Source organism: Montipora foliosa, unplaced genomic scaffold (genome assembly GCF_036669935.1).
Source record: "Montipora foliosa isolate CH-2021 unplaced genomic scaffold, ASM3666993v2 scaffold_483, whole genome shotgun sequence".
NCBI classification, from domain to species: Eukaryota; Metazoa; Cnidaria; class Anthozoa; order Scleractinia; family Acroporidae; genus Montipora; species Montipora foliosa.
Window position 1 is genome coordinate 100001 of NW_027179793.1, and position 25000 is coordinate 125000.

At 39.7% G+C, this 25000-nt stretch overlaps 1 pseudogene; it reads right to left on the bottom strand.

Moving 5' to 3' along the window:
* Window positions 1–2615: 2615 nt before the first annotated feature.
* LOC137989971 (histamine H2 receptor-like) lies at window positions 2616–8411 on the bottom strand (annotated as a pseudogene).
* Window positions 8412–25000: the final 16589 nt, after the last annotated feature.

Here is a 25000-nt window from a genome sequence, read left to right on the forward strand (position 1 = left end):
AATTATACAGAGTATGTACACGGTGGCCATGTTGGAGGACCAAAACAATTAAATATATTTGCATAAAAATAACATTTATTCCCCAAAGGAATATCATTCTTTTGTTTCGGTCCTCCAATATGGCCACCGTGCACATACTCTATACTTTGCCCTTGAGTACACTCTGAATCATAAGTAAGTGCGATCTGTTTGATTAACTAAAATGGTCTAAAGGCTCCCGCAAACGAGGAAACATTAGGGACTTTAAGATCTACGACGCGGTCGTCAACGAGAACGGCACAAAACAACAATATCATTGATTAAAAGAGCATAAGTAATCGTGCTGCACTTGCGCACGCTCTCCAGAACAACAATGTTTCCTCGTTTGCGAGCGCCTTAAGTCGTGGTCAACATAACGCATCGTTTCCTAGGACGATACAACTTAAATAGCGCCTTGAGAGGGGATGTGGTTACTAGTAAAATACGAAACCCAGAAAGATTGAAGAAAGTAAAAGGGAATCGCGTAACAATTGCATCGAGCATGTTGATCATTTCTGAGTTCAATTCATCTTCTTTTTTCGGCACGGCAATTTAAAGCTCGAATTGCTATGGATATTAGATCTACTTTGCATGTAATTCTTATAGAGCTCTATCGCCAAATGCCAATAAAGGAATTCGTGTTTTGCTATATCGGTTATTTAGGTGCTTATCCCCCTAGTTGCGCTGAATTTGCTCAAGTGTCTCCAAATGTAGTAGCGGACGAGAGTGTTATGAAGACCGATGAAGGAATGTTAATGGAACAGCAATATACGGTGGTTAGTGTCTTGACTTGTCTGAAATCTTAAATTTTGACTTCATATTTCTCTGAGATTCCCTGGCCAGTATTGACGAATGGAACATATTGTGAAGGTTCTTGTCACGCTTGAATTTTCACTCCTTTCATTTCTCGGACGAATACGATTTAAGCAATGAATAAGACCTCTTATCATACAGAATTGAAGAAGAACAATTTGGATCATTCTGTTTTCATTTGTTAATTAAAGATAAGTGCCTAGAGTTTTGAGTGCTTTCCTTGAGATCCGGACAACCCGAGTTCAATACCCGTTCTGACCACTGGTTTAATTTGATGCGTCTGGTAGTCCCTAGTTCTCTCGGCTACCCTGTAACACTGAGACTAATTCAAAAATTATTGTCCAAAAGTCATTTCCATTGAGGATAACTATTTTGAAGTGCACTATTGGAAAGGGACATATCTAGGGAAGTGGTCTCCTCAGCATGTACCCCGCAGAAGAGCGCAACCATGGGTGGAAAGGCTGCCTAAAACATGTATTGTTTGCAGTTCTTTCCAGCTCACTGAGGACAGCAAACTTATGCCATCGACAAGAAATATCCTAAAAGATCGGTATAAAGCATTTAAAAATTCAAGGTCATGAATAATGCATCACCATTGTCTTGTTGATTCTAGTTTGACTAAATTGTCTCGAAATAATGTGCAAATATGTTTAACTGTTTCAAACAATTTTGTGTAAACCAGGGAGACCTAAAAGCAGTACCTTGCCTCTAGACTGTAAGACAGTACATACAGTAGAAGTATTTTTTTGTGTAAATACCATTAATTAGTTTGTAAATAGTTTTAAACATTTGTTAGAGAATTCTTAGATTGGTTTAATCTCACATAATTTTTGACGTCATCCAAGAAGTTGTGATTTGGGGGGTGCAATTGAATATATTCAGTCAATCTGCAATGTGTGACCATTCTGTGAGGGCCTCAGAATTTCTGCGACATACCATCATTTCAGGTGGCTTAAGTTTCATTATTTGAGAGAGTTTCAGAATTTCTGCGGCACGCAGTCGCAATTTCTGTGGCATGTGGTCACAAAGGGGGCTGCACAATTTCTGTGGCATGTAGTCACAACGGGGGCTGCAGAATTTCTGCAGCAACCAGTTACAAATAGGGCTGCAGAATTTCTGCGGCATGCAGTCACAAATGGGGCTGAAATTTTTCTGCAGCACGCAGTCACAAATAGGGCTGCAGAGTCTCTGCGGCATGCAGTCACAAATGGGGCTGAAGAATTTCTGTGGCATGTGGTCACAATGGGGGCTGCAGAATTTCTGCACCACCCATTTATGTTAGCAGTAAAAATGCATACGTTTTATGAACAAACAACATTATTCAACCCAAATTACACTAACATAACTATTTTTTTATCGAAAATTTGGTTTTATCAACGGAGTTGATAATGTAAATTGACCACCGTACAGAGATTCTAAAAGCTGACGTTTCGAGCGTTTACACGTTTAGCCCTTCGTTAGCGAGCGTTAGCCCTTCGTCAGAGCGGATTCGCTCTGACGAAGGGCTAACGCTCGAAACGTCAGCTTTTAGAATCTCTGTACGGTGGTCAATTTACATTATCAACTCCGTTGATAAAACCAAATTTTTGTATACCCACTTCCCCACCGACGCAGCACCATAGTTTCTTTAGAAACTACCCCTTCATACTTTTTTATCGGACATGCTCCACATTGCAGAAATAAATACGCATCTTAATTTAAAAAAATTTGTCCGTCAAAACTTGTTATTTTATACGATTTCTAGAAACTTGCTGACAAAAACTACAGATTTTTGCTTAAAAAAGCTATTTTGGAAAAACGCAAAATATTTTGGAAAGCGTTCTCGGTTTAAAAGCGCGGTTCATATACCTGTAAATAAACGGATTGATGCAACTGGTCATAAAAATAAAGAGACCTGACGGAAGAAAAAGCGGTAACGCGGGAAATGTGAATATGGCAGTTGCCAACAAGGTTCTGCTGATTTTGACGTCGGCAACGTTGGAAGATCGCCATGAAACATTTGCATTGTGCATTTTCACTTGTTTGTAAATCTTCCAGTAACAAAATCCAATAACGAAATAAGGCGAGTACATAAAGGTGATTAGGACCGAGAAAAATATAGATAAGGGAGAGAAATGATGCACATTGCAAAACCCGCATTTGGTTTGGTTTCTTGATCAAGAACAAATACTAAGAGAAAAGCAAGTGTGAAAGGTATCGCCCAGGCCAGCAATGCGGTGATAACATTACACCTTGGTTTGAAAATTGTTAGATATTTAGTTGGTTTCACTATTTTATAGTATCTGTTCAACGCCATCAGACCCATAGTAAATGTAGACATTTTGGTCAAAGATAGCTTCGTAATGGCAAAAAACCCACAAGTACCTGTTCCAAATTACCATTCTCCAGTTGCCAGAAAAGCAACTGATAGTGGCATAGAGCAACTTGCTTGCAAGATGTCAGTGAGAGCAAGTGCAATAATGTAATAGTTGCTGGGGCAGCGCAATCTCGGGTTTCGATAAACAGCATAACAGACGAGAAGATTTCCAAATAGTGAAAGGACCATTACCAATGTAAATATATGGCTGTTTCTGTTATCACAGCTGAAATGTGCCTGGTTTGCAACTCTCTCTCTTAGTCCGTGGACATGGTCACTTCTTTTAGTTCGTGTTTTCTTCTCAGTAGAAAGTCCCTTTTAGTTTTATCAGGTTCAAAACTTTTCTGGATGAACTCTCTTTCTTCTGTAAGAGACATTACTGGGTGTATTCTATTTTCAGGCTTTTTTCCCAATTTTTTTTCCAAAGGATATTATCTTAATCCAATCATGCACGACTATCCATGCGTTAGCCTTCTGTCGATCACGCAAATGAACTTTTGGCACAACTTCAAATAACTATAAGGGAATTGATCAGGCAGTTGTTCTAGCTTGTTCTCTTCTGTGGAGCCGAATTAAAAGAAATAAAGGTGCAAGCTCAATTCATTAGAAAAGTCAATCCGTGTATGAAGTTCCAGGTGTTTCTTCGAATTAAAATCCACTTGGCTAAACTGCATGATGCCCGGCCACTTATTTGCATATGAATAATATATTTTTGTTTTGTATATATTTCATCACGTTACTCTGTCCTTTCCGGAACAAAAACAAAGCGCATAAGGTCTTCCCATGATTCTTGTATATTCTAAAAGGAGCCAAGATTGTCTAAGCTTCATGTGAAGAGGACAAGAGTTAACTAAATGAACGATGGAGTAACTGCCACAATAGGCCATTTTACAGTTGTTTGCTCAGCAACCTAGCTCATGAATGGCTGCGAGGCCCCCGGTGACCTTGTATAGACCTTTTTCATCATGGCGGCCCAACAAAATATTCTTTTGTTTTAATGCTGATAAGCCTTTGTAGCCTTGTTGCAATGCGCAAATTTCAAAAGAATATGTTAACGAAAATGAGGCCAGTAGGTCCAATTAACATAAATACAATAGAATATCAAATCGGTCGCCATTTATGAAAGTGGTCTATTGATACAGCCCCTACTGCCTTTATCGTGTAAATTGTGTTGTTGTAATTCTAATTAGTCCGTATTAACATTACAAAAGCACGAAGGTTTGTACCAAAACAGGGTCACCGGCAGCCTTGCTTCCATTCTTAGGCCAAGCTACAACTGTAAAATGGTCTACTGTGTTCTTTTCCTACGGTTATATATCTCACTTCTCGTATCCAAAGCAAGTAACTTAATTGAAATCAAACTTTAATAAATCGTATGTTGTAGTAAAAAGTTGCATTACTATGCGCCTGAACCAATGGGTACTATTTCAAAAAATCATACAAAAATGTTATCATTTTCAATTTATTTTCACCCAAAAATTACTCTCAAGTTTTTGAATTGACATTTAGATATAAATTGATTCGAGACAGATTTTGATTCGTCGAGTTATCAAGTCCTTTCAGATAATTTTTCTGGTGCACCTGATGAGGTCAGAGATCTGCACGGGTCCGCAAATGATCCCTAAACAGTATCGCAAATGATCCCCATTTTGGACCGGAAATAATGATCCCGAAAAAAATAAAGGAATGGTATGGAGGGTGGAATGATCTGGACAGAGAATTTATGTGAAGAGCACTTATTTTTATTAAAAATCACTTTAAATGGCCCTCACAGGTTTCTGTCTCATTTTGGTTTTCCAGAAAGACTGAATTTTCTTTCTTACTACGCTTTTAAAAATTTACCACATTTAATTATCGGATACAATCATCGAAAACTAACTTTGACGCAATTCTAAACTGATTGTGACCAGGGGCCCGTTTCTCGAACCCTGCGTGTGTTTGCTAGAGTTGTTTGTTTTCGTTTCGTGATTCTGCAGTCACTGGTCATGCATGACTGACACCCAAATACATTTGCATGCTCAATAAAAAATGTCCCTGAATCGAGGCCGCTAACAGTCCAGATTTTTCTAGGAAGATGGAAAGAGAATGCTAGCAGGGTTCGAGAAACGGGCCCTTGGTTACAATCAGTTTAAAACTGCGTCCAACTTAGTTTTTGATAATTGTGTGCGACAATTAAATGTGCAAATTTACATAACAGCGTGGTAAGAAACAAAAGTCAGTCTTTCTGGAAAACTACAGTGAGGCAGAAAGAAAGCGCTCTTCTCATTAATTCTCTGTCCACACCATTCCACCCTCCATGTCATTCCTCACTTTTTTTTTCGGGACCCGTACAGATCAGTAGCAATCTTTTCAGAATATAATTACCAGTCCTGTTAAGACTGCAAAAGGCTTAACGCAATCAATCACAATCTTTGCAAAAAGGGGTTCATTATCTAAACATACTGTGGTGCTTCGTCGGTGGGGAAGCAAAACAAAGAAATGGGTTTAAAAACTGTGTTCATATAGTTAACTGACCACTGGAGACAAATTTGAAAGCTGATGTTTCTAGCGTTAGCCCTTCGAAGAGTGAATGCCTCTGAATGGCTCTTCTCTCTGTCGAAGGGCGAACGCATTTTTTAATTAAAATTATTTTCTCTGTGAATTTATTTACAAAGAACTGAATAGACCTGCAACCCTTCTTGAAGCCCCTGATGATAATAATAGTCCTGAGATTTCCAGTCCTAGGCCGTCGGTTGTGAGGAAGTTTTGGACTTCGGACCGGTTTCACGTGCTTTCTCAGTTGCTTAATGCGTTTTTTTTATGTGAAATGATGAGCAGTAGCCTACAGACGTAAAAAGATCTGACAGGCCAATCAGTGGCTCACTGCGGCTCAAAATTTGAGTTGATGAATTTAATAAAAAAATAAGAAAAGTAAGTTGAAAATGCATTAGCATATAAAAGACATTTAGACAGCCGTGTGGCTCTGGAGGTCGACAGGTGCGTATGAACGCGATGCCTGAAAGCGTACTTTCCAGAATCTTGGAAAACATCCACGACATTATCAGGTATGTTATTCCATATCCTGACAGTGATGTCGAGAAAGCTTCGTTCGAGGTAGCACTGATTACAGGAAGGAATTGAGCATGTTTTATTATCATGGACAAGGTGGTTCCGCGGTATTGCTCTCATCGCAAAAATGCCAGAGAGAGTAGAAATAATAAAAATGTGGCAAAAAATACGCTTTGTAAATGTACAAGTTCTGAAAGCGCGTCATAACGTTAAGCTGATTATTAATCATTTTGCATTCACTTGATATATGACCAGAAGAATCCAGATTATTATCTATTGCCATTGTAAATTCACTAATGCATCCTTAGCAGGGAATGAGAAGTTACAGTCAGATGAGTATTACCAAGCAATAGACCTGGTTTTCGCTCCGATTAAAAAATCTATGAAATGGGAGTCGAAGGTCTTTCCTGCTTGTGAAATGACACAATTAATTACCCAGAATTCTTTTTAGGCATGAACGAGGCAACTTGAGAAGCAAGAGACTGGCCCTCATCAAATCGTGAAGCCCGGCTGGAGGAAAGAGTGAGGAGACAATTTCTAGCGACAAAGTAGTGCTTTTTTCGTTGTTATCCTCGTAGCCAAAAACTGGCCTTTCGTGATTTCTGTCAGGAACGGTACAACGCGGTGGAGATAAGGAACTCATCGTCGGGATAGCTCTCATGCCAATCAGTCGGTACTATGAACACAATATTATAACGTTTCGAACAAAGTTTTACTAAAAGCAAGAACTAAAGGTATATCACTCGTAAAGGCGCTGTTACACTGTGAAATTCTCGGGTAACTGTCTGAGGACGCTGATGTCTTATGCTTTTATATTTCATAACCACGAAAAAAAAGTTTTGAACAAGATCTGTGCAGTTTAAAGTGCAATTTGTTCCAGTCGTCTGAAATTTGCAAGGTCATATTTTGAAAATCGGAACCTGTTTAATTTTTTTAGGCAAACCTGGGGCCCGTTTCTCGAAAGTCCCGAAAACGTTTCGGGCCCGAAAAGCCATTTGCGAAACTGCTAACTGCTTATTTCGGAGAGCCGATCATTTAAACTGTTTTCAAGGCAACAAAAAGAAAAATAACTGTTAAGTTTGACGACTCAAATCCTCTCCGTTCTGGAGATACAAAGGAAATTGTGACACCAGAAAATGGCACGTAAAAGGTTCGGGACTTTCGAGAAACGGGATCCAGGCTTTTATGTAAGAGGGGTCTAAAATGAAATTTTAGTATTTATAGCCTAACAGGTTCTTAAATTCTAGGTTCTAACATGCGGGTGTTTACTATATATGATGCCGTAGACCCGCAAGAAGACAGCACTCGAGAACTTTAGAGATAAAGACCCCATTTTCCTTTCTTAAAGATGGGTACAATGTTAGTGAGTTTCCAGTCACGCGGGAGAATGCCAATCAGCAAGGATTTTATGAATAACATATTCAAGGATGGTGCGGTCTTCCAAATATGGTTGACTTGAATTCACGACCACCGAAGCCAAATTCAGTCTGTGGTCAAGAAGCCGCTTTCGAACCCGGTGCGACCGTAAGTTCTTTGTCCCATAGTCCGATCGAGGGATGAAATTATACTCGGGAGAACTTGCCGTAGGAAATGACAGTTACTCTCTGCTTACCAAAAGCTGTGTTATTTGCATAGCGTTTAACTATAGGCAGGAGTTGAGTTTTGAATGTCCGATCACGGCCTCCACAAACTGAAGACCTGGTTAAACCATGCTCTTTTTCGGTCTTGGCTGTCACACTTTTTTGAAGTGTAGTCTTAAGCCGCAAACCAAGTCTTTTCGACTCCATTGCATTGGCGTGCGATAATGGCTAAAAAGGAGAAGAGTACGATAAGAACTTGAGATAAACTTTTCCTTATAAACGGAGGACAAACAAGCTTGTTTTGCAGCGGAAGACTGCACTTGAAAAAATGTGAAAGCCAATTAAGACCGAAATACGAATATGCTATTTGAGAGTTAAAATTCTCCTATTTTTCCTAATTCTACTATTCATCCAATATTGCTTACTTCAGTTCCAAGATTCCCGGCCTGTTTTTCCGCTTCTTCTGGTTTAAGTGCCCCTTGCTCTACACTGACTTTAAGCACTGCATTTAGCCGCCCGTGCCTACCGTATGAGTATGTCCCGTTGTAGAAACGTGTGCAAGAAGGATAAATTCCGTATTGCATAACACCCTCCATAACAGATCCGGCGACACCTTTTCTCAAAAACCGTAAAAAAATGGTTACAGTAAATGGTGTAACATCTGATCTTGTCACAGTCCCTTGTGGTGTTCCTCAAGGATCAGTTCTCGGGCCAATTTTGTTTCTAATGTATATTAATGATTTTTATCATTGCTCAAAGATTCTTGAATTTCACCTATTTGCTGATGATACCAATCTGTTCTATTGCATTTAGATATTGATACTTTAAAACATAACAAACGCTGAATTAAATAAGGTACGTTAATTTTTTTTCCCGAACCATCTCAGCGGGCCGGAATCCTAAGTCCTTGAATCTGATTGGCTAATAACGAGCTTTTAGCCGGTCCAGCCTTTTTTTTTTTCAATTTTGCTTTTATCATATAGTAATGATTTTTATCATTGCTCAAAAATTCTTGAATTTCACGCACTTGCTGATGGTATCAGTCTGTTCTATACACATAGAGATATTGATACGTTAAAACATAACATAAACATAAATATTAATTGGCCAATCATAGAAAAGTAAACAATGAGAAGAAATGTGCTGGGTTGAGCATGTTCGTCGTTGTAGTGTAGTGGTAAAGACACAGTACTACAGCAGATCCAGAGGGTTCGAGTTCGAGTACCGGTAAGTAAATAGTACAGTTCTTTGTTCCCTTACCATGTTGTAATGTTCAGACTAGATTGTTGGTTTACACTCACGTGATCAACAGCCATGTTTTTCAACGAAAACAAAAGAAAACGTTTGCATTATAATAGCGTTGAATTCCCGGAGAATTTGGTCGGGGCTCCAACATGGCCGCCGTTTCTTTCTTTAGGGGCCCTAACATGGCGACCGTGACGTAAAAACCGATTCAACCTGAAAGCGGATTTTACCTGCAACATATACCGGTTTACGGGTACGGGTAGTGTTCCTGTTCAAGTAAAATTTACATGCAACCATACCCGTAGAGTTAACGGGCGGGGATTGGTAACGATTGTTTACAAAGATGGCCGACTCGGCAGCAAGGTTGCTCTTCTTCTTCAGAAATAAGTTCACTGAATTGTTTAAGAAAGGCTATCAAATATATCCAAAATTCGTCCTTACGAATGTTCTCTGTTTAGAAAGTACTCTGATGATGAAAACTAACTCGTTTCTCCATCATGTCCCCTCTGTCGCTAGTTGTAATTTTTATGGGTAAACTGGTCTCTAGACCCCGGAAAAACGACTGGGTCTACCGGGTAAGATCGATTTCGTCATCGCACAATGAAAAAGATATGGTGCTACCCGTTACCTGTAAACCGATTTCGGGGTATCTTAATGTCTCTATTATCATTCATGTTTTTCCTTACATGTAATGTTTATCTTTGCCTTTTTAATCAAGCCTGGATGAAAGCTACCGCGAGGATCCCCTAACCCGCTCTATCCCATTTTTTGGACCTTGGTGCCTAAGTTTCAACTTCCCCATCTCACATGGTATTATTATTGAGAACTCCAGGAGATGGCAAAATCTTGCTCAAGGCCTTGGAAGTTTAAGGTGATTTTGTTTTAAGTTAAAGAAAATTATCTTTCTTACTTTAATGAATCCGGCATTCTTTTATTGAGGCTAAGCAGCTACCTGGCAACATCACAAGATATAAACAGAACTACTAATTAAAAGTATATAGCAATTTTAGAAACAAAAGTACGCGGTATAAACTATCATGCATTCAATCACTACCAGGTCTTTTAAGTATTATAAGTATATAAGTACATATATTAAGCTACATTTTGGCAGCTAACCAGCTTAAAAAGCTTGTGTAAGTTCCAAAGGCCTTCAACGATAAGGTTAAGCAAAGTTAAGAAGGCATAACCATGCATGGCAATAAATTGTACAATTCATTATGTTTGATATTTTTACAAGTTAACAGTCCATAATCAGGAGAGTCCATCTTAACCACCGAGTCTCTTCGTCAGCACACGTATACACGATTCCATTTTTGGAAGGCTTGATATTGTTCATACAATGAAATTACTTTTTAAGATGACATAGTGCTGCACACGCAGTACTTTCCCTTTCAGTTACTTCACTAAACTCGCGGATGACGTTGTCTTCTCCTAAGCTTGTTCATTGATCAGAACATAACAACTGAATGCTCCAGATAATTAGATTCCTGTAAAGTACGATATTATCCAGATTATTACACATCATGGTTGTGACAATGCAAGGCAAAGCGAACTCGCTTTCAAGGCCCGAGGGTTCACACTGATGGAGCTTATCCTGGTTTCTGTAGTATGAAGCGACTGAGACTATTGCTACTCACCCCTAGGCGGGACACTAAACCGAAGCATGTTCGTTCTCTGCAGTATATTGCCAACGACCATCTGTACACCTGAGTGAGAACAGACAGTTCGGAGCATCGCTTTGTGTCTTGGAAAACAGCAAAGTGACAACGCTGAGCCATCAATCAGTCTGGCACACTGGGCCTCCAGGCACAACTGGTCGGACAGGAGAACAAACACTTTAAATTCTTTCAAAAATTTGCTTTGGTTATAAAATCTGAAACTATTTACGTCGTGTATATGAACTCAATAAAAGACTCTTGAACCTCGTTCATTACTTGTCTCAAGGCTATGCTCATAGTTATACTGTTGGTTTATGTTGTCGACTAGCTGTGTATCAGTATGGGTTGGACACGGCAGGTTGGTGATCGGTTCATGTCAATATCCTTGCTTTGGTTGTTGTTTTTGGAAGAATTCGATCCGGTGGGAAATAAATTAAAGGAATGTGCCGTGAGGAATTTCAAACCTTGAGACTTACGTGGAGGTGATCTTTTATGTTCTATTCCTGATAACGATTTTACGATCAAATAAGATAATCATATGTTGCCAGGTTACATTATTGAAGGACTTAAGGTTCTATATTTCTACTAAAAAATGCCGTTGTCCGCGATAATCTTCAGTCAGTCCAGTTAATACTTCAAACCAGCCAGTCAGAAATGAGTATCGAATGTCGCTCTCGGGATTGCGTGATGATCCAGCTTCTTTCTTGTGCCAAATGCCCCTTTGTCAGCATCTCCTTCTTCAAGCCCACCGTTGTTGCTTTCTTCAAAGCCAAAGTTGACTGATCGAGGTTCAGTTGGCTCTTTCGGCTGCTCATGAATAGTAGCAAGTTCAAAGCTTACTGCTCCGCTCTCCTTTCTTGCATAAAATGCCCCTTTGTCAGCATCTCCGTCTTTGTCGCTTTCTTCAAAGCCAAGGTTGGCTGATCGAGGTTCAACTGGCTCTTTCGGCTGCTCATGAATAGTAGAAAGCTCAAAGCTTACTGCTCCGCTCTCCTTTCTTGCATCAAATGCCCCTTTGTCAGCATCTCCGTCTTTGTCGCTTTCTTCAAAGCCAAGGTTGGCTGATCTAGGTTCAACTGGCTCTTTCGGCTGCTCATGAATAGTAGAAAGCTCAAAGCTTACTGCTCCGCTCTCCTTTCTTGCATCAAATGACCCTTTGTCAGCATCTTCTTCTTTAAGGCCACCGCTGTCGCTTTCTTCAAAGCCAAAGTTTACTGATCGAGGTTCAACTGGCTCTTGAATAGCAGTAAGTTCAAAGCTTACTGCTCCACTTTCCTTTCTTCTGTCAAATGCCACTTTGTCAGCATCTTCTTCTTCAAGGTTACCGTTGTCGCTTTCTTCAAAGCCAAAGTTGACTGATCGAGGTTTAACTGACTCTTTTGGCTGCTCATGAATAGTAGCAATTGCAAAGCTTACTGATCTACTTTTCTTTCTTGCTTTAAATGCCACTTTGTCAGCATCTTCTTCTTCAAGGCCACCTTTGTCGCTTTCTTCAAAGCCAAAGTTGACTGATCGCGGTTTAACTGACTCTTTCGGCTGCTCATGAATAGTAACAAGTTCAAAGCTTACTGCTCCACTTTCCTTTAACGTACTAGATACTGTTGGCATGTTAAACTTACCAGTTTGCACTTGTTCATTCAGCAAATTTTTCCCTGTCATTCCTCGTATTTCGTTGTGGAGGTCATTAAGAGGCAAAAGCAACGCTAGGCAGCACGAAAAAGACCATTTTGGATTTTTACGCCACTCTTTGATATAGCGGCAAAAATACCTGACGTACTGGACTAAAAAAAAGAAGAAAGAAAAGAACTGAATACGTTTGTATGGTATCGCGAGTGAACGAGAAGCCCAACAACGGAGCTTGGTACTCTGCAAAATGCGTATTCGACCGACTGTTTTTTTTGTTCCCAGTGGTTGTAAATGCCCGGATGTTTGTTCGTGTCACTGTATTCCAATCATATTGCAAGATGCTGAAGTGTTTTCGATCAAAATTAAGTGAAAATTTCTAAAAGAACTTACTTTGTTTTAGTAAACACAACTCGTATGGTAGGTTAAAAAAGAACACTCAGCATAGTTGAGCTTTGCCACTTAGCCTCTTTGTTTGAGTTGGCTAAATTTAAGAAGGGTGTCTACTAATTTAAATGTATTTTTGCGCGGTTTACTGAATGTGCGGGAAAAGCAGACTTGACAAGTGTTATTGAAATCCAAAAAGAAAATTGGGGGTAACTACGCATTTTTCGAAGATAATTAATCAACGATATTTGCAAAAAACTTAAAAGACAAAGCAATGTATAGCATTTTTTTCCAAATTGAAGTATAATTATCTCTGAAAAATACGTGGTTACTCCCAATTTTCTTTTTGGATACCAAGAGCACTTGCTAAGTTCTGCTTTCTCCCCCATAGTTTTAAACCATGCAGAAATAGCCCTGTATTAGTAAGCGCCACCCATAGGAAAGCCGAGTATCTCGAGATGCGCAGAACGTATGCGCAATAACAATAGTAGGCAACGTCACTTTGACATTGCAACTCAATCAATCTTTGTTATACCACAAGATGGAAAGTAATGAGCAAACAGATTTTCCTGATGCCAAAGAAGAGTGAATTAGATCCTTGCATACGGAACCCGAGCCCACAATGCAGGCGGCAGTCAAAGCTGGGCTATCCTGTCAATCCTTTGCCCTTTCACCGGAAACGGTGCACTTCTGTACGTAAACGCCGTTGTTGTCAATCTACCCTGTGGAAAGGACGCCATTAAAGTCCTTTTTTGCGGCGTGAACACAAAGAAATACATTATCAATACAGTTTTGACGACTTCTTACACTTTATTCAAAAATAACAGACTGAACTCTCAAATTAGTTAGAAAAAAGCACAACAGCTCACGTTTAAATCACCCCTCGCTGGCAACCCAATTTTGGCGCCAAAGTTTGTTGAGAAAAGAGTTGCCACAAAATCTTTTAATGGTTTTCTGGTCCTTTAATTTCGAGCAATTGACGTGACGTCGGATAGCACAGTTTTCCCGCTCGTTGAATTCTGATTGGTCAATTGAAATTTCAGTAGCTCTCGCCGTATGCACGGATAAGAGTGTTGTTATAATATGGGTGGGCTCCCCAGCACAGTCAAAATGAGTCTATTTTGAAAAAAACCCTTTACCGGGAAAATCAGTTCTCATGTCCCGGAGAAAAACATGGCAGAATCAGTCACGCGCGACATGGCTTCTTGTGATTGGTTAAAATTAGTGGCCCTTTGTTTGTTTCGCTCGCAAAGTGAATCTAAAAATAAATCCATTTGTGACTGCGCTGGGGCAAGATCACAAACTGATAGATCAACATTCTTTTCTAAATCACTCCCCGTGCCAGAAACTCGGACCTCCACAGTTGCCTTTGGCTTTTCTGGAATGAACAACCATCCTCTTAACTAGGTCACCATATGATAACAATCATTTATTACTTTTTTTGGATTCGTCAAATTCAATTATGGTGTGCACATTATTGGGTAGTAAAAAGTACCACTCCCCACCCTCTCGGAGATCAAGTATGGAAACGACCTCGTACCTCCGGATCGATCTATAGCTAAAGAGGATTAAGGGGGCACTTTAAATATAAGTCTGTAAGTTTGCTCTCTGAAGAAAATTAAAAAAAAAAAAGAAATTGGGACCAGCAAAGTACAAACCGACTCTGTGTCGTAATCGTAGCGCGGTATCTTCCAGGTAAAGTGAAAGGCTGTATGTTAGGGTTAGAGTTTGTCCCCAACTCTTTATGATTTCATTTTAAAGTGGTACTATGATCAAAAGATCATTTCCTTTATTCTTCAGATATTGAAAGCGTGTTCGTTTAACACCTAACTGGCAAAATTTTGGGCTTTGAGTTTTTTCACGGTCCGTCATTACTGACGTTTAAAACTGACCGATTGACCTCAGAGGGTTGGATCTAGAGAAAATGACGTCATTTACTCACCAGCTTAAAATTTCAGCGTGTAAACGCAACTTATTATATATTTAAAACACGAGTTTAAAAGTCTGAAGGCCCGAAACTCCCACGCTGCATATTAATTCAGCCGCGTACACACGCATTGCATTCTTAAACTAGTGAGTCTTTGACGTCATTTTCTCCTCGACCCAGCTCTGTTAAGATTGGCGGACCAATAAATAAGAAAATTCCGGTTAAAATAAACAGGTGTCTTTTTAAAATCAGAACGTAAAACTTGGGTCAGTTAGTGCTTAGTTAACATTGTTTTGAAAAGAATCTTTTGTTTTTGGCTCGTAGTACCATGTTAAATATGAACAAAAATACTTACCCACAAGAATTGCAATAACCAGAATATTTGCTCCAAATACCAATGCACTGAACATGATATGGTCCATGTATGAGTCCACCGAGGATTGTGTGCTCTCTGCTGGTATTCTACTGGCAACACCTATTGCGAGGTTGACGACTGTGACGGCAAGGGAAGAAACCATGAGGCTGTTCTCAAATGGGTCCGCTATTGGCCGCTTGTACGCAAAGAGCATACCGTAGAGACCTGATATAATCAATGCTAACCCAACGTAGGCTCTGCTCTCACCTCCCATCAGGATAATGCCTGAAGTTAATGTCACCTTTCGAGCTGTTTCAACAAGTTCCCAATACCATGAGTGAGTGTTGTAATTTGCGAATAAAAAGTGTAATCCTGCGACAATTTCTGGAATTGAATGCTGAGAATGTGTGGATTCGTCGTCACCTCCGTCGCCATGTTTCTTTAATGACTTTCGGTGCCTCCACAGAACCACCAAGACAGCAATAGGTAGAAACATGATGTAAAAAATACTGCAATATGCAACAATCACGAATCGTCGGAATTCTTGGCTGGAACACTTGACATTAAAGTCAACGTTTAGAAACGTATCGCACTTTTCAAGTCTTTCGTCAAGGCACACTGTTCGACAGGCAAGGGGAAGAACACTTGCTGTCTTGGAGAAAGTGCTTAGATAGGTTAGGTAAAGGAAAAAAAAGACTGTTCTGTAGACCAACTGCTTTGTTTCAGAAATTTTCTTCACCTTTTCCACTTGAGTCGGGAAGGTCTTTCTGCTTAATAAGACCTTCCTAATCCCATAAATAATAAATGCCGAAATGACGACTGCAGCATTGATACCGAGCACAATAAACAATCTTACAAAAGCATTGGCTTTTAGATCTGGAAAGAGGCAGTGGATAGGAGCAATCTGGAAAATATTTAGCTGTAACATCTCGGAATATTTTCCAATAAGCTCGAGAGAGTCTGGCCATTTGATGTATGCAAATGCGTCGACAACTCCAGATGTTACCTGGTAGAAACCGATAACAATTTTTAATCTTCCAAGAATTATATCAACTAAGGAGCGATCTTGTTTGCTCTTGGCTTGTTTCCTGCTTCTCCAAACCACAACCGCAGCGATTATAATAGCTACTGTTGCCATGACGGAAAGCTGTGCTATCATCCATGCTGTTGAGGGGCACTCTTTGCATCTCTTCGACTGTTTGTAATATCCAGAAGTACACACTTCGCACAATGGTCCTTTATATCCAGCAAAACATGTGGAGTTTATACCTCCCAGACATGATTCCGGTCTTGGACATCTATTTGCTCGAGGAAAAGGGTATCGGAATTCGATGGGGGATTCCATTCCAGCAGAAGAATTCCCCTGTAAGAAGTCGCTGAAGTTTTTGTAAAGTTCTTTTTGTGCATAGTTCTCCCATTTCCACCAGTAACCCGGTTGAAGACTAACGGTATCATTTTCGCATTTTAATCCGTGTAGTAGTTCACATGACTCGCAGCCTCCAAACATGTGCCTTCGAAAAAATCCATTTTCACAGTAACATGCCCGATACCCAGCAAACAACGTTCTATTCGTCCCTGAGAAAAATAAGACAGCGCAATTTACTTATCTATTCATGTATTAGTAAAAAATAACGAAAGATAGTTTAATTTTGTTATCTTGTCTTTTCCTTGGTGTCTATAAACGTTTATTATAATTCATTCATATTAACAAATCTATATTCTGCACCAGGTCTTTAATGCTGTTCACATCTATTACCAAAAAATGAACTCAAAGCAATTCAAGATCTAAGAATCTGTTTTGGAACATTGCATGATACTACCAGTGAATGGAATATACCAATGTATGAAAGACTTGTGGGAACACCCGCGCTATTGACATTCTAAAAGACAAATGCCTTAATTTCTGCTTTACAAATTAAAAGAAACAATGCGCAATCTCAATATCATTTTACTATAGTTTTTGACTGCTTTAAAGAGCTACCCCAACACTTCTCTAGTAGAACTTCATAATTTCTCTGGCACTATGAATCACTACTGCGGTCGAGATATGAGAGTCTTCAGATGACAAGTTAGAAAAGTTAGAAAAGTCAGGAAGGAAAGATACAAAAAAAGACACGTAACTCTTGACTTTTCATCAAATTGCTTTAGTTGAGACAATAAACGCTCCATGAAGTTAATCGAAAAATCTAGTTTTCACTTAGCCTTTGGGCCTTAGCATTGCTTTCTTTTCTAATTGGTTTCTACTGGAAACCATAAAACTTAATAAGCTGCTTAAAACTTGTCTCATTCCGACATTCCTCGTCTAGACCCAGTTGTTCAAAAGCCGATTAACGGTAATCCCAGATTAAAAATTAACCAAGGACTTTATTTCTCCGCTTCCAAAGGCTGTTCAATGATGATATTCGGCTAAACTTTATATTAGAAGAAGTCAATCTTGAAAAACAAAAATAAACAAAAGAAACTTTCGCAAAAAAGTTGACAACATGAAACAAACGTTTACGCTAATCCTGGATTAATTTTTAAGTTAATCGGCTTTCCAACAACCGGGCCCTGAATATTTTGTATAATCGTGTGGGGCATGCATTTTTTTAAATATCTGGCAAAAGATCTTTTTTTCAATGCCGGCAAACCGTTCTTCTATTTATCCGGCAAGAATTGTAAAGTAGCTCCTAATTAATTAGATTAGGCCATCATGTCTGAGGGGCGTTTTAGCAGAACTAAAAAATGTGTTCATTTGAAGAAAAAAAAGCGAAAGGTCGCATCTTATTGGCCTCTTGATCATGGTTATAGAAATGATTTATGGTGAACCGTTTCGAGAAGCATACAAGAGAATCTCTAAATCCATGACGACTTTTGTTAGAGCGTCTGACTAGCGACCAACGGCGATAAATGTACCTAACGGCCGACAAATCGGGAAACAAATTACCGATTACTGACAGGAAAACCGACAACTGACATGGTCCGGCATTGTGTCGAAAATAATGCGTAATGACAATTATTGTTACTTTTTAACATGTCAATAGTATTTTGTATGATTTTCTTCCTAGTTTATGAAATGTTATCCTTTTGTGGTCTCTATTTCACCAAAGATAACCTGGGACGCTTACCATTTCTCTGAAAACGGTTGTTCCGGTGGGAAAACCAAAGGAACGGTTGATACCAACGGAAATTTTCCGGAAAAAAGGGTAACCTTCGAAGGTTGTCTTCTTTTCCCACTTTTATCGAAACAACCAGAATTAACTGTACCATTTGTCTGTACCACTAGAACCAGGCTCCGATGCAAGGGTTCGAGCATTGACCGCCACATTTATTTGTACCTAGACTATTACGGCATTCGGAAATAGACTCACAAATTGAACAGATCATTCAGTTTCCCATTTCTTCGGTAGCAAATTTCCAGTGCCATCTGTCAAAAATTCCGTTTAAATGGTAAGCGCCCCTGTTTCTCCTCCTTTTCGGGGAGGAGCGCAGGCTCATTTTCCGAACAGCGGCTTGTAATCAAGGGCTGCAGTTGTGCTGCAGTATTTTCATTGCCTGGTCTGACTGTTGTGCCTGTACAGTCGCCTGTGCGTTGTTTTTCCATGCGGCCGAGTCATGAGCGGAATTACAAAAGTGACCGACGTTTCTTTCGAAAAGGTGAAGAAGTGGCCGCAATCGTTCCAGTAGACATATCAAAACATAAGGGAGTCTTTGAGTTTAAAAAAGAAAAACACCTAACGGAAATTTTTAGGAGTGAGGGAACAAGCCTTTCAGCACTGTATTGGCGGGTTCTCATTGAAGCTATATTGCCTGGCATAATCCTCTGCTGGTAAATGCAAGAAATTTGCCATATAAATAGTCACAGATAGACAGTGGCAACTTTCCAAATTTGATATTCCATGAAGGCAGCAGTGAGCTCAACGGTTAGTGTGGAACGTTGTATTTGTTTTTGGCCGTTTTTATGTGCTGCGGAGTTTGATGTATTCAAAGTAAAGTTCAGGGCCCGGTTTCTCAAAGGCGGGTTAAACTAACTCCAGCTTAGGCTTTACCAAGAGGTCAAATTTCGTAACCGTGTATTTGTTAATCCGAAGTTAAAATATAGTGCTGTTCAAATCACAAGATACATGTTCATTCAAGCAAATCAAGGGGATATACTTCCTAGACAAGGCTTTCTTTGTTACAGATGTTCCCGCTGGAAAGCTGAAGATAGTGAAGAGCCTCTCAACTTGAACGATAACCTTATTTTCTGGAGATTCTCGGTTCCCTATAAGTTACCTTTGGAATTCATTTTAAGGGTATGAAATCTGAAGGAGAGACTTTGACACAAGCAACCGAGGACGTTACAAAGATTGATAATTATGTAAAGGATACTGTGAGTAAGGTGAAGCAACACTACCAGTAGAGACCGGAGAGTCTGCAACCAGTGGTCCACAGGAGACTGTACCCTGGAAGACGCAAGTACCTGCGTCTTTGCTTAAAAAAAGGGATGGACAGGCTATAAAACAATTAACCCCCGAATATGTCAGGGGCACCCAACGTCAATTTTCGGAAAATATCTGTTCGGAAGACGATTTGAGATCTACAATTTTCGAAACATTTGTTGTACAATTCCTTGCTTGCCTGCATGTCCTAGGATTTTCAAACATCTAAAACATGGTACAATTGCCCATTTTTAACGGATTTTTACCCTAAAAAGGTCACCTAGAATTTTCGGGGGCCTTTTTTCTGGCTGAAATTTTCGAAAAGGTAAGTTTTGATCCCTAGAATTTTTTTCGGATCACTAGACTTTCAGCTAGGGAATCCGAACAGATGAAAAATGTTTAGGGGATAAACATATGCCTATATCTACCTTTTAAATACTAAAATACGTTTAACAATGCTCTGTTTAGTGGTTTTGAACATTATTCACGTTGGGTGCCCCTGATATGTAGATGATATCCTATCGTTGCTTACAACACAAGTGAAAAACGTGCACGCCGTGTCGCATTTCAAGCATGAGACAATCACTGTTCTTCAGTATGCGATGGATTTTGGGACAATCGTCAAGGAATCTCTAAAGCGCAGTGCACATCCAGATGGGGTGCAAAGTACCATACGCAAGACAAGACAAGTGGTACTCTCCTACTATAGGTATACTCTATATACCAATAGGTGACACCTTTACCAAATGAGGACATAAACCCATGTATGGAAAAGCAGATGAAAGAGTGACTAGAGAGTTATAGGCCAGTACACCAACAGACTGTTAAGAGTGCGACCACAAAAGATAAAGATGGGGCCTTGCAACCACCTGTCTACGCAGTTCAACTCACAAACGAGTCTGAAGAGGGACTTCGATTCCATGAAGAAAAATAAAAGGGAATCATTAGCGAATGCGTGTTGTTGTTTAGCAAACAATTTGTGGACGACGAGGATGTTACTGAGGTGCTTGAGGATCACAGACAAGAACAAATTTTTCAGTATGAGACAGATTCGGATGATGACGAATCAGATTAGGAAGGAGATTCAGAGTTCATCAACAGAGCCTGTGTTACACGTTTCGACTTGTGACGGTAAGTAGTCTAAGTAGTATTGACAATTGTCTTTATGACGCTCGAGACCATTTATTGGATGATTACTTCAAAAAATATAATGGTCGAATTGTCTTCTTTTGATTACCTCGATGCCTTGTAATCGGCAGGAAAACAAATCCACATTTAGAATAAATGCAATAAGCCACTTTCCAAAATATCATAAGGCTCTTTGTTTGCCCCCCCCAAATTTTGCGTAAGCATTGTTTCCAGTTTATCTTGGGACCATTGTAAAGCTTAAGAGAAACAAAAACAATGCTTATGCAAAATTTAGAGGGACAAAAAGAATATATGGTATTTTCCAAAGTGGCTTATTTATCGGTATTTGTCAACAAAGGTGAAATAACCGATCACATTGCGCAAACAAACCAGACTTACCATGAGGTCCAAGTGCAATCCAATAAATGAATTATTTCAACTTGTACACTTTGTATACAGTTTAAACTGTGCGAATTATATGACGAATATGAATAATTACCTTGCATTTTTACTCATAAACTGAGATTTATCGACAATCAACAGAGATCGTAACTTTTAACTGACAAACGACGAAGGGATTAAACTTTAACGGAGGACCGACACGCGGCCCCCATTCAGACCCTCTTGTTAGGTTCATAGTGATAGTACTAATGCCATCTATCAACGCCGCACTGATGCTTTTCTTAGTCAGTCAGTCAACTGTCTGTTCTAAGATATTGTACTTGTAATTTAAATTGCTTTGGACTTTTCCTAATTTATATAGCGATATTTCTTGTAAACAAACATTGAAGTCACATTCATAACATTCAAATTTGCCAACCACAGAACAAAAGAAGTCATTGTTTCAACAACCAATTAGGTTCTGGTTGGCATATTAATAACAATGGATGTAGCTATAGCTAATCTGTTGGAGAGATATGTACCTTTGAAGTAATTGGTATCTTTCTAGCGACGTTTGGTCCAGCAAGGTGTTCTGAAATATTCTTCTACGTTTCGGCTGCCAGACTTTGAAATGGCCAGCCAGATTAGTTGCAACTTGTAGTGGTAGTCGTTTGAAAGCGTTTTCAAGAATTATTACTAATGTCAAGATCTGTCATTCTAATTTTGCCTGTATTAAAGCCTTACTCAAACCAGTATGCATATTTTTTCGATAAATAGGCTTATTGAAGCACAGTTCTTCGATGTTTTTTCTTTACGTCTAATTGACTTATTTTATCATAAAGACAGCGTATTATCTTTCAAAGTCGTCGACTCTTGAGCAATGAACTAGTAAGCACCTTCTTTCATGAGAGGAGATTAAGTGTGGATGCTTAACGAAGAAAACTGTTTTAATTTGATAGTCTTGTTGATTTGATAATTGACAAAAGATTCTTGACAATGTCTGTTCTTTCATGTTAAAAGGTCTTGGATTGTGCGTTGTTGACTTTGTTGACTTTTGCCTAAATTTCTGGATTTAGTTTAATTGTATCTATATTCTAGTATCTTACCTTGAGGACAATTACTGCAGTCAAAGTAACTTTTTCCAGGTGCCTTATTTATGTGGACAAACGTGCCATTTGGACACCTCTTGCAACTGTCGCTGACAAAAGCAGGAGTGTCTGAGTAGTAACCACCTGTGGAGCATATAGATAATATCATGGTACTCCTTCTTGAAGAATAAAAAGAACATACTGCTACTTCTGCTACTACTACTATTGATAATAATAATAATAATAAAATTAATAGTAATAACGATAACGATAATAATAATGATAATGATAATAATAATAATAATAATGATAATAATAATAATAATAATAATAATAAGTGCAAGATGCAGTGGGGATGAAGCTGGACCAGTCATCAGTGGTTGAGAGCCTTAAGCCAAGGACCAGTTATAAGTTTTTAGGAGTTCAAGAAACAGTGATACAAGATGAAAAGCTAACCATTGAGTGCGCAGCCAAGGTGTATCTGAGAAGGTTATCGGTGATATGGTCTAGTCCTCTGTCAGATATTAACCCAGTAAGAGGCAGCAACCAGTACGCAATGCCAGTCCTAATCTGTCTGATGTGAACTCAACACTAGCCAATCACAGAACTGCGAGTTATCGACAGAGAGGCTAGAAAGGTCATCTGTGAAAACGGTGGGAAGCATCCCTTCAGCTCGACGGCGATAATGTATTTGGCAAGAGAAAAAGGAAGGCGTGGCTTGCGCTCGGTTGAGCGCGAAAACAAGTTGACCAAGATCAAGGCGGCAATGAAGCTTTGTCAGAACACGGATCTCTCTATGAGAACAGTGCAACAGTTCGAAGAGAGGGCGGTAGAGAACGGACACACTTCGCTGATGAAGGAAGCACATAAGTTTGCCGAGGAACTGGGTATGAGCCTGTCTCTGGAGTACCCTCAACCGTCGTGTCGGTATGTGAGCGATCCTGAGACGGAGATTAAAGGGCCAAAGGTGAAAAAACACCTCAAAAAAGCAGATATGGAGAAGCTGAAAGAGAAGATCAAAGAGGAGAAGTGGCATGGACGGTTTTTACAGGCTAGGTGGCAGGACTGTGAGTTAAATCAGAGTTGATGCTTTCCGTGGTTGCATGATTGGACCTGTGCTCTTACCCATACCATCGCTGTTGTAATGGATTGTACGAGCAGCTTACCCCCACTAAGGTGTACACAGTCCACAAAACAGGTGCAGCACAGGGTGAAATCACCTGTAGACTGTGTGGGAAAGTTCCTGAGATCTTGTGCATGTGCTAGCAGGGTGCTCTGCTATGGCCCAGTCTAAATATCTGGAAAGACACAACGCAGCACTGAAAGTCCTCTTCTTCGAGATGACTAGGGATCTGATGCTAATTGATTCAGTCCCTCCCTGGTACTCGTGTGCAGTACCCAAACCAGTCTATGAGTCATCTGAGGCATTAGCGTTTTGGGATGTTCCAGTTTATGCGGAACACACCAATGTCAAGGCTAACAGAGTGGACGCTCGATTTGTGGACCACAAGAATAAGAAGGTGTGGGCTGTGGAGAAATTCCTGTCCGTGGATGGAGCATCGGGAAAAGAAGTCCGAGAAGAGTCAAGTACGGGCACACTGCGATTTGAGCTAAAGAAACAGTACCCTGGCTATGACGTTGAACAATGTAACATCATAATTGACGTGCTGGGGGGATGGTCAAGTGATGTAGACCTGACAAAAAGGAAGCTCTTTGGCAGTAGGGACTATGACGTTTTGAGAAGGATGCAGAGGGCTACCATCTCGAGTTCTCTTAACATAGTGAGAACTTTTAAGCTACCGCCAATTGACTTTCCCTGTGGGAATAGTATAGGAGCTCAATATAGTTTTAGTATTAGAGAGACTTAGATTGTAAGATTTTTTATTTTTATCCCTAATTTACTTATTTACTTATTACAGCAGTTTTCTTTGTATAGTTCCTTCAGATCGAATAGGTTATGCTGCGCGCCCTATGTGGTTCTATTTTAGCATTCATACGTTTACCAAATGCACATAATAATAGCAATAATAATAATAAAGACAGAAAGGCACTGAAGACTGCGTTTGAAAAAAATAAGAATGATAATAAGTTAGGGTAATACCATTTTGGTGGCCATCAGGAAGGACAGTTTTACTCCCAAAAACGAAAGATTTAAGTGACGAGAAGAACTACCGTCAAATTATATGTCTGAACACCTCACATAAGCTTCTTACAAGACTCGTTGGTACATATATGAGACAGCTCGCCACAGACAATTGATTTGGGATGAAGGGCAATTAGGGGCAGTAGCAGAAGTGTTGGGTTCTGTTGTTGAGTATAGACAAGTCCATTATGGAAGAGGTTAAGACGTACCATTGAAATCTGGCAGTAGTCTTTTACGACTACAAAAAAACCTATGATACAGTGCACCATAATTGGATGTAGCGAGTCTATACTTGGATTGGTATATCAGGAAACGTGATAGCACCTTTGAGTGAACTGACGAGAAAGTGGAAAACGAGACTTGAGATCTCGAAGGACGGTAAAAAGAGAGTCAGTAGGTGGATCGAAATCATGTGTGGTTTTCTTCAAGGAGACAGCTACTCACCTGTTGGTTTCTGCTTGTCTGAAGTGCCAGTATGTAAACTCCTCCAAGAATGGAAAGGGTTCCCAATGGATACGGACTCATAGCCTGTTTGTAGATGATTTGAAAGTATATCAGGAGAGTCGCAAGATATTGAAAGATGTCAATGAGATGATTGTACAGGCAAGCAGTGATACAATTGCATGTTATGGCGTAGCGAAGTGTGCTGAAATTGTTTTTGAAAGGGTAAAGATGGTTAAAGGGGAAGGACAGCAGGTGTATGAAAACTGTGGACCCTGACCAGAATGAGATACACAAGTTCTTAGGAGTAGAGCAGGCCGATGGATTCTTCTTGTCTGAAGTCCCAGTATGTTAACTCCTCCAAGAATGGAAAGGATACCCAATGGGTGAGCCAGGAAACATAGATGTT